This window comes from Rhinopithecus bieti, unplaced genomic scaffold, assembly GCF_001698545.2.
Source record: "Rhinopithecus bieti isolate Rb0 unplaced genomic scaffold, ASM169854v2 scaffold_42532, whole genome shotgun sequence".
NCBI classification, from domain to species: domain Eukaryota; kingdom Metazoa; phylum Chordata; class Mammalia; order Primates; family Cercopithecidae; genus Rhinopithecus; species Rhinopithecus bieti.
This window is the reverse complement of record NW_016818301.1, coordinates 2,683,101-2,693,382: the sequence shown is the minus strand read 5'-3', so window position 1 is coordinate 2,693,382 and position 10,282 is coordinate 2,683,101. Positions and strand designations below refer to the sequence as shown.

Sequence of the window (10,282 nt, the reverse complement as noted above, 5' to 3'; positions counted from 1 at the left end):
TAAGACCCCTCTCACAGGCCTGTGGTGGAACCAAATTGAGTTGTAGTTCAAGAACTTGGCCAAGGGTACAGCCCCCAGGGGGCTCAATCTCCTCCCCACCCCCATATTTATTTCAGAGCGGTTGGCGGCTGGGTTTGGTGAATTCCGTGCAATTGCAGATGGGAAAGTGTTTGGCAGGCTCTTCTAAAAGGCTGTGGCAGCATCTGGCAGCACCAGTGTGGGGTGTGTCCCCTTTAGAAAGTGATCTGCTGCTTTCTCACATGTAAAATGCAGGGTGACTCCCAGCCAAGCTGGGGCACAGAGATGGGCTGAGGAGTATTCATCAGCCTCCTCCGTGGCAGTCCCCAGCCCGGAATCAAGCCTCCACCGCTGCCAAGCCTCCGCTAATCCTCAGAAGCTTCGGCGCAGGGACAGAAGGCAGCGTTTTGAAGTCATCGACTTTAGATCCTCTCCGCAGTACTGCGGGTGTGTGTTGTGATTCACCAGGCAGATGTCCAAACAGATAAAATGAAACCTTCCTTCAGGGGTGAGGGAGAGGGCTGAGTGAGTTTCCAAAGAACCAGAAGTCAAGAAGAGGCAGGTGGGCCCTAAGCGCCCCCAAAACTATGATGTTTCATGAGCTCCTTCTCCCCTTGTTTTGCAGGGAATTTCAAAGGTCTGTGCAAGCAAATCGATCACTTCCCAGAGGATGCAGATTACGAAGCTGACACAGCAGAATATTTCCTCCGTGAGTGCACACAATTGTTTTTATCTCCCTCCTGGTGGTGGGCCCTGCCCTTCCATCCTTCACGAGTCAAGGACCAGGCCTATCTAGAGGCCCACATCACAGCAGAGGGCAGGCAAAAGCTGAGTCTCTCTCCTTTCCGGAGTGCAGACCTTCATACATGCTGTTCCCTCTGCCTGCAACGCCCTTCTCTCCCCGTCTTTGTCTGGCAAACTCCTACTCAGTCGACCTCAGCTAAAACATCACCTTCTCCAGGAAGTCCTTCCTGCCTTCTGCATGAGTTCCCAGAGGACAGTACTTTATCATTGCTGTGGGGTCCTTGACTATTTGAGTAACCATCTCCCAACTCTGCTAGGGTATGGACTCACCCTAGCATTCACCATTATATTCTCAGCCCAGTGCTTGGCATGTAATAAGCGCTCAGTGAATATTTCTTGAATAATTGGATGAAGTAACCCACCAGGCAGTGCCACATTGGAACTTCTAATAAAAAAAAAAAGAGAGAGAGAGAGAAAGATTTTTTTCTTCCCCCGCAAGTCAAGTAAGTCAAAGTTAAATCCTGATGTAACAGCTGCAATCTTAAATCCACTTGAGACATATTATCAAAAGAAAGCAGTCTGAGGCCCCAAGGAAATGTCTCAAGTATCAGCAAAAACTAACAAGGCTACCTATTCCCTGAGAAAAGGATTTCCAAGAGAGGGGCTGAGAGTCCTTGATGCCTGGGACAGCAAAGCCAAAGGTTCTCAGGCCATCTCTTTAGAAGGAGGTTTGCTCTCCTCCCAGGAGCATCCCCGCCTCTGCTCCAGACCCTTCCACCTCCCCTCCCCAACAGCACAAGGGTTGCCATTACCCTCAGATCACTTTTATGAAGCATGTAGGAGGCATTTTATTATATAGATTGCCCCTGTCTCTTTCAATAATTACTTCTCACATCAAGCCCAGCTCTCAGGTCAGCCTGGAATCTGGTTTCATTGAAAAGCCCGTGGAATGTGAAGTCAGGCAGCTGGGAAGAGAGAGGGAGGCAACACGATGCAATTTTTAGATTCTTTTTTTTTAAAGGAAAAAATATCATACCCTGCTCGTCATTTCCTTTTATGAATTCCCTCAAGACGTTGCTCTTAACTGGAATTCCTAACAGGCCATTTGGTTACGGTGACCTGTTACCTACGACTGTGTCTGGGGTGGGGCTGCAGGAGCCCAGCTGTGCAGTAAATGTGGGTTGAGCTCCTTCTGTGTGCTGGATCCTGTGCTCAGTGCTGGGGAGGCCAAGATGGATGAGGGAGACGCAGTCCCTGGCCCCAAGAAGAGCACAGCCTGGCGGGGAGGGCCCTTGGAAAAACAGCTCAACTTGGGAGACACTGCGTGGCAGAGGTGAGGCCTGAACGTAGAAGGCGGAAGCCAGCAAGCAAAGCCAAGCCCCACACTGGGAGCCACACTCCCCGGACGGAGCACAGGGCTCACCAGGTGGAGTTTGAATTATGTCATGCTTTATCTGCTAGGCAGTAAGCGCCTGGGGGCAGGAAACTTGTCTCATTCATTGCTGCCCTTGTAACGGCTCAATGAATGCTTTTTGTTAAGAAGAGATAGAGGATTCTTCAGTGGCAATTCCTAACAGTTCAACACCTCCATTTCCTTGTTTTTAAGAAAGAAGAGCATAGAGCATAGAGTATTTGGTTCATTTTGGTGTCCCTGGACAAAAGACTTGGACTCAGATTGGCAACACAGGATTCTGAAGGTCTGATTTGAGTTGACTTAATCCAACAATATTTTTTGAACATCTGTAACAGGGGTCGGCAAACTTTTTCTGTAAAGGATCAGATGTTGAATATTTTAGGCTTTTTGGGCCATATAGTCTCTGTCCCATTTACCCAACTCTGCTCTTCTGGCCACTGACAATAAGGAGGCATATGTGTGGCTGTGTTACAGTGAAGCTTAACTTGATTTACACAACCAGGCAGCAGTCTTCATTTGGTATAGTTTGCTGACCCTGGTCTATAAAATGCTAGTCCTGGGCTGGACAACAAAAATAATTTTTTAAAGCTGGAAGACGTGAGTTTCTATCATTCTCTACGAAGTTCTAACCTAGATCTTGAGAGAAGCTGGGAGACAGGGATGATTTTTCTAGAAGGATTCCCCTGCCCCCACTCCCTACCCCTGCTTCTGATTCAGAAGCTCCTCTGGGGCCTCCCTGGCACCTGCATGTGTCTACAGTTCAACCCTGACCACACTTTGCTGCAATTTCGCTGGTTCACACTTGGGATCCCCAAGAAGCTATGAGCTTCTTGAAGGCAGAGTTATATCCCATTCATTTCTGCACCCCAAGCACCCAGAAAAGGCCATGGCAGGGAATTTGACCCAAAAAAGCACTTTGATGACTCAACAATGAAGTGACTGGGCGGGTGAATATGTGAACACTCAAGTAAATCATAGTCTAATGCCCCGAGATCAATGCAAGCAACAGGCTTCCAGAGGAAAACAGCTGGGTCCCCATTCGCCAGAGGTAGGCAGATGGCTCCCAGAGGTGTGCAGAGCTTAGGCCCAAGGAGGCGGGCTGAGCTGCATCTGGGGTGGGCAAGGCCTGAGTCTACTCCTAGTTAAGGTCTGTCAAACCCATCTGCACAGCTCATCTGCCGCAGGGGAGGCTGTGAGGGGGCAGAAGCAGCCCCTCTCCCTGAGGGCTAGCCATCTGGAGGGAGACCTACAGACCTAATGTTTATGCTGCATGCTGGAATAGAAGGAAGCGTGTGGTGCTGAGGGAACCTGTTCCCTAACCCAGACCAGAGGAGGTCCTTCCAGAAGGGTTCCCTAGAGAAGATGGCACCAGAGCCCATTCATTCATTCATTCACTCGAGAGATATTTACTAAGCACTCACTGAGTGCCAGCACTATTGTCAGTCCTGGGGATCCAAGAGTAAATCAAACAAAGAGGGCCAGTGCCTTTGTGAAGGTTATATCCTAGTGTAAGAAACAAGTAATAAACAAGTGTGAAACACCCTCTCCCTGCCCTCTGCACCCTGAGATAGTTTTGTTGTTGTTGTTGTTGTTGTTGTTGTTGTTGTTGATGAGATGGAGTCTCTTGCTCTTTCATCCAGGTAGGAGTGCAAGTGACACCAAACCTCTGCTTTCCGGGTTCAAGTGATTCTCCTGCCTCAGCCTCCCGAGTAGCTGGGATTACATGCATGTGCCACCATGCCTGGCTAATTGTTTGTATTTTTAGTAAAGATGGGGTTTCACCAAGTAAGCCAGGCTGGTCTTAAACGCCTGACCTCAGGTGATCCGCCTGCCTCGGCCTCCCAAAGTGTTGGGATTACAGGCGTGAGCCACCATGCCCAGCCCCAGCTGAGATAGTTTCTTAGTGGTCTGGGAGGAGTTGGAGAGTGGAGAGTGATGGGGGAGGGACCAGTGGGTCCTGGGGGCATGTCACTTTGATAAGGTGGTCCCACAGAAGAAAGGGAACCAGGTAAGATTTCTAGGGAAAAGAGTAGCTGGCAGAGAGAACAGCAAGAGTGGGGTCCTTACAGCAGACACAGAGCATCATGTTTGAGGATCAGCGGTGTGGCTGGTCCTGCAGGAGCCCAGTTCAGGGGTAGAGTGAGGTCCTACAGCAGAGACAGCACAGGAACCCAGTCATGTGGGCCTGGGACCCAGGGGAGACCTCAGTTCTCATTCTAAGTGTGATGGGAATGACCGATTTAGACACGTCAGCCTGGCTGCTGTGGTAGTGATGGTTGGAAACGGAGGCAGGGAGCCCAGGTTGAGGGGTTGGGGGGTGGGGGGAAACCAGAGTGTAACCATGGTGATGGTGAGAAAGAAGGAGATGTTTGGGAGACAGAGCTGACAGCAGCAGGGGTGGCCACTGATGGAGCATGGGCCATGGGGCAGGGGACAGATTTCAGGATAGGGACGGAGGTGAAAGGAGAGGGAAGAAGCAGTCAAGCAACTCTTCTTTCTCCCCAAAGAGCAGATTTCAACCCATGTAAAGCATCTCCTAAGGGACCTGGGGCTTGTTTTCGATGTTCCCAAACAGCTCAATTAATTCTTTTTTTGTTTTGTTTTGTTTTAAGACGGAGTCTTGCTCTGTCACCCAGGCTGGAGTGCAGTGGCGCAATCTTGGCTCACTGAAACCTCTGCCTCTTGGGTTCAAGCGATTCTCCTGCTTCAGCTTCCTGAGTAGCTAGGATTACAGGCGCCCGCCACCACATCTGGCTAATTTTTGTATTTTTAGTAGACATGGGATTTCGCCATGTTGGCCAGGTTGGTCTCGAACTCCCGACCTCAGGTGATCCACCCACCTCAGCCTCCCGAAGTGCTGGGCTTACAGGCATGAGCCACCACATCCAACCCTAAATTAATTCTTCCTGGAAAAGCAGAGGTGTGAGCTGGATGGGGCACAATCCAGCCACCGGAATGTTCCTAAACCCAAGACCTCTGCAGAATGAAGAACTGGACCAAGCTGAGCCACACCAGGAACACACATTGCTGGGGCCCCTTAAATTTCCTGTGAAGTCACATGGTCCATGAAACAGATGTAGCGTCTTCCTTCACTTGTAAGTGTGAGCAATTCATACACTCCACAGATCTTTCTGGAGTGGACCCCCCTGTATGCCAGGTCCTTTTCAAGGTACTGAGGTTATGGTCCTCAGGGTACTTGCAATCTACAAAAAAATGAAACTAACAAGTGAATGATGTAATATGTTAGACTGAGATAAGCCTTATGGAAAAAAAAATCAAGCAGGGACAGGGGATGGGGAATTCCAGAGTAGGGATGGGATCAAGAATGAACAGCGGCTGGGCATAGTGGCAGGCGCCTGTAATCTCAGTACTTTGGGAGGCCAAGGCGGGCGGATCACCTGAGGTCGGTGTCTGGACAGAGGGAGGGAGGGAACAAAAGAACAAAGGGACTAAAATGGCGCATTTCCAGGTTCTTCATTGTCAACTTTCCCGCGCCCGGGAAAGACACAGGTCGACTGCGCAGGCGCAGTCTGACGTCTGACCGAGAAAATCAAAACCTACCTAGCCGCGCCTACCGCCCTGCCCCCGACCCGCCTATGTCTCGCCCACTGCCCTCCCACTCCCAGCCCAGGACATAAAAGCCGCTCCCAGCGGGCACGTGGCGCGAACTTCCTCCGCCCCTGCTCGTATGCGGACCTAGGAACCTCGCCCGAGAACACGCCGGAGCGACTTCCTGGGCCTCCACCACCGGAGACCGGTGAACCTCGCCCCTCCTTCACATTGGCTAGTTAATAAAGTTTTCTTTTACCCTGCCTACTTGCCTGTTCTCTGGCACTTACTCTGGTGGTCGTCTGGAGCAAATCAGTCGAGAGTTCGAGACCAGCCTGACCAACACAGAGAAACCCCGTCTCTACTAAAAATATCAAAAAACTTTAACCAGGCGTGGTGGTGCATGCCTGTATTCCCAGCTACTTGGGAGGCTGAGGCAGGAAAATCTCTTGAACCTGGGAGGTAGAGGTTGCGGTGAGCCGAGATTGTGCCATTGCACTCCAGCCTGGACAACAAGAGCGAAACTCTGCTTCAAAAAATAAAAATAAAAAGAAGAACAAACAGCAAGTGCAAAGGTCCTAGCTTGGGAGCATGCCTGGAACATCTGAGGAACAGGACTGAGCCCCGTCAGACAAGAATGGAGTGAGCAAGGAAGGGCAAAGGAAGAGCAGGTGTGGAGAGTCCCAAGGACCCTGTGGGTTGCAGCAAGAATTTGGGGGTTTGCTCTGGTTGACCGACACCATCTCACTTTTGAACAGGCTCTGGCTGCTGTGTTCATAAGTGACTGAAATGGGATGAGGGCAGAAGCTGACAGAAGAGTTAAAACTCTGTTGCTATAATTTAGGCAGGAGGTGATGGCAGCTTGAACCAGAGTGGTAGCAGTGAAGGGGGTAAAATAGGATCAGCGTTGAAAATATTTCCAGGGTGCTGCACACAGGATTTTCTGAAAGGCTGAATGTGGATTTTTGAGAGAAAGGAAGGAGGCAAGGATGGTGCCAAGGCTCGTGCCCATGGGGGAGCAACAGGTTGAGACTGGGGCTCAATATCAGCCATATTCAGTTAGAGATGCCTGTGGGTCTTCCTGGGGCAATGTCATGGGCTCGGTATGAACCTGAGGCCAGTGTTCACAGGAGAGGTCCTGGCCAGAGATAGTGAGTTTTCACGTTGTTGGCATGTAAGTGATATTTAAAGCCATGAGACTCAATGAACTCACCAAGGGAGTGGCACAGAGAGAGAAGGGGAGAGGCCAAGACACTAAGCTCCAGGACACCATGAAGGCTTAGGGGCCAGGGAGATGAGGACACTCCAGGAAAGGGGGCTGAGCAAGAGTGGCCAGTGAGGTGTCTGGGGTAACTCCCACCATCCTTGCTACACCAGCTGAACTGGGGATGTAGAGCAGAGAGGGAGGACAGAGAATGCCAGAAGGGCATGGCTGGACAGCAATTCAGAGCTCATCTCCTGGGGTGAAAAGGACGGTGGGGCTCACTGCGCTGAAGCCAGCAGGCCAAGCTTAAGAGGTTTCCCAGCCTCTTGGAGGGCCTGGCAGAAGGAAGGTACTCAATTAATATCTGATGGACAAATGAATGAATGAATGGACACTCTTACTCCCCAGTGCCTATGAGTATCTGAGGAGTACCCCAGCCTCTCCTGAAACACACTGATAGAGAAACAGCTATAGGAGCCCCGGTCACCATCCCGGGCTCCATAAAGGCATGACCAACATGGACTTAGCCCCACCTATCACTGGCTTATCCAGTAATGAATGGTGACTGGACTGTTTCTCCCAACCAGTGCTGTGGGCCCATCGAATGTGCTGTGGCGGCCTCCATATCCTCCTCCCTCATTAACCAAAGATTGAGGAGCGTGGTGAGGAATGAGGCGGTGGTGACCAGGGTGTGACTTCTCTTGAATGTCAAGCGTGCATCTGTGCATCTGTCTTTGTGCATGAGGGCATGAGTCTATGCTGTGTTCCGTGTCTTTCGGTACCTGCATGTCTGTGCGTCTGAGTGTCCGTGTCTGAATGTGTAAGCACTTGTGTGTTTGCACATGTCTGTGTGTATGTGGGTCCATGTGTGTTGTGTGTATGTGTGTATGTGTGCGTGTTGTGTCCAGGAGATAGGAGTTGACATTTCCTAGCTGTCCTATTGTGATTTGGAGTAAGGGAAGAAGAATCAGAGGAATTTGGCTTCCTCCAACAGTCATGTATTAAGCACCTACTGTGTGCAAGACCCCAAAATCCACTCTATTGTGACCACTCATAGTCCAGGCCTGCGGGGTATGGTCAGGTCTCCCCACTCCATATTCAGAGCCTGGGGCTGGAGGTGGGGGTGAGGGGCCCAGGGCTGGCTGCTGTCTCTGACGCACTCCCTCCAAGGAGTGTGTCATAGGCCACACACACAGGCCTCAACTGGTGGATCACCAGGCCACACTCCAGAGCCAGAAGTGGACAGAAGGGGGAAGGGAGGTGAGCCCTCTGCAAAGCCAATGCCCCCACTCAGCTCCCCCCAACACACACAAGAGATGTACGCCCAGTTGCCTTTAAACTTGACACCTCCCCAGGGATTCACTGACCACCTGAGGATGATGACAGGCAGCCTGGGGGAAGCCAATAGCAGGAGTGGAACGGAGGAGGGAGGCAGAAGGCAGCCGAGGCAGGGAGGACCCATGCGAGGGGCATCTGGGGGGTGAATTTACAGAACTTGGACACCAGTGGGAGGCAGGCTTTGGCACACTCGGGGCTTCAAATCCAGCTCTGCCACTTCCCGGTGAACCTCCCTGGGCCTCGGTTTCCTCGCAGTGGGGACGATGCTCATTGTCATCTTCCTAGCATTGCCATGAGGATTAAGGGAGTTAGAGTTGGACAGCTCTTCACACCTGCCCGGAGCCAGTGAGCATTCAGCAGGCATTCACCACAATCCGTGCTCACTGTTGTGTCCCATTGCATAGCGATGAGTGCAAAGAACAAAGAGGAAACAGGGAGGAGTGATGGGCGCCCAGGGAGAGTTTCAGTTTGCAACAGGGTGGTCAGAAAGTCCTTGCAGCAAAGATGACATTGGAGCAAAGGCCTGAAGGAGGTGAAGGCGTGCTTGGGAGGTGCAGATATCCTGGAAGAGCATTCAGGCAGAGGGAACCGCCAGTGCAAAGTATCTGAGACTGGCGGGTTCAAAACAGCCAGGACACCCTGTGATAAGCAGACGAGGGGCAGGCAGGTGGGAGAAGGGGTGGGGACCAGGACTCAGGAGCCTCTGCTTTCCCCTGAGATGAGACCACCATGGGAGGGTTCTGAGCAGGGGACAGGCATGGTCTGATGTTCAGGCTACCAGTATCACTCCAGCTTCTGCAGGAGAGGGAGACCACCTAGGAGACCACGGCTATCCTCCAGGCTCAAAAGGCAGGTGCTCAGGCCCGGTAGTGGAGAGGTGGCTGAGAAGGGGTTTGATTCTAGATGTATTTGACATGACAGCCAGCAGTTTTTTTGTTTATTTTTGTTTTGTTTTGTTTTAAAGACAGAGTTTTGCTCTTGTTGCCCAGGCTGGAGTGCAGTGGCATGATCTCAGCTCACTGTAACCTCCACCTCCTGGGTTCAAGTGATTCTTCTGCCTCATCCTCCCAAGTAGCTGGGATTACAGGTGTCTGCCACCACGCCCGGCTCATTTTTTTGTATTTAGTAGAGACGGGTTTTTACCATGTTGGTCAGGCCGGTCTTGTTGGTCACCTAACCTCAGGTGATCCACCCGCCTTGGCCTCCCAACGTGCTAGGATTACAGGTGTGAGCTATCATGCCCAGCCAAGCTGGCAGCTTTTACTGACAGCCTGGATTGGGGAAGTAAGAGACAGGTCTTGTGGACGGTGAGGAGTTCTGGCTGGCAGATGGGGCGAACATTACTGCCCTTCTCTGAGGCTGGGAATGTAGGACGAGGCTGCTGTGCGGGGAGGTGACCACTCTATGCCAGTCTGTTTCATCTTGGTTTCTGTTACGGAATCTTCTCACCACGGACTGTGAACAGCTTGAGGACACCACAAGGAGTGGCTGCAAATAGAGTGTCCTCCTCCCACCCACCCACCCCCTTCAGCACAGGGCCTTTCCCAGGATCAGACCCAGGAGGGCCTTTCCCAGGATCAGACCTAGGAGGGCCTTTCCCAGGATCAGACCCAGGAGAGGTTTGCTGAGTGAATAAACAAGGTACCGCCCACCCTAGAGCAGCTGGCATGCTCACCCTCTTCCCAGAATGAGGTCAGAGGAGGATATTGCGTATCAAGCTGGGTCACAGACACCCTTCCCTGCCTCAGACAGTGTCCCTCGTCCCCATTGCCCCTCTCTCCCCAGCTCCTGCAGTCCCACCAGGGAGCACGAGCCAAGGAGGTGTGGGGAGACCAGGTGTCAAGTCCCAAGTTTGTTACTTAGAATAAAAGGGCCTGAATTCAAGGGGTGCTCCACTCTGTGACCTTTGGCAAGTTACACAACTTCTCTGAGCCTCCCGTGAAGAGTGCTTTTTTAGGTCTCCCCAGAGCTCCAGGGGAACAGCATGAGGGGTGTCCACCAGGCCTCACCCCCCC

General features: G+C 51.8%; 1 protein-coding gene across 1 annotated transcript in view; it reads left to right on the top strand.

Annotated features, from left to right (window-relative positions):
- Positions 1 to 639: 639 nt before the first annotated feature.
- CACNG2 (calcium voltage-gated channel auxiliary subunit gamma 2) overlaps positions 640 to 10,282 on the top strand; it is a 25,004-nt gene continuing 15,361 nt past the window's right edge. Inside the window, exon 1 of the mRNA XM_017856916.1 lies at positions 640 to 727. The gene's annotated coding sequence lies outside the window, so the exon portion shown is untranslated. The remainder of the gene's footprint in view (positions 728 to 10,282) is intronic.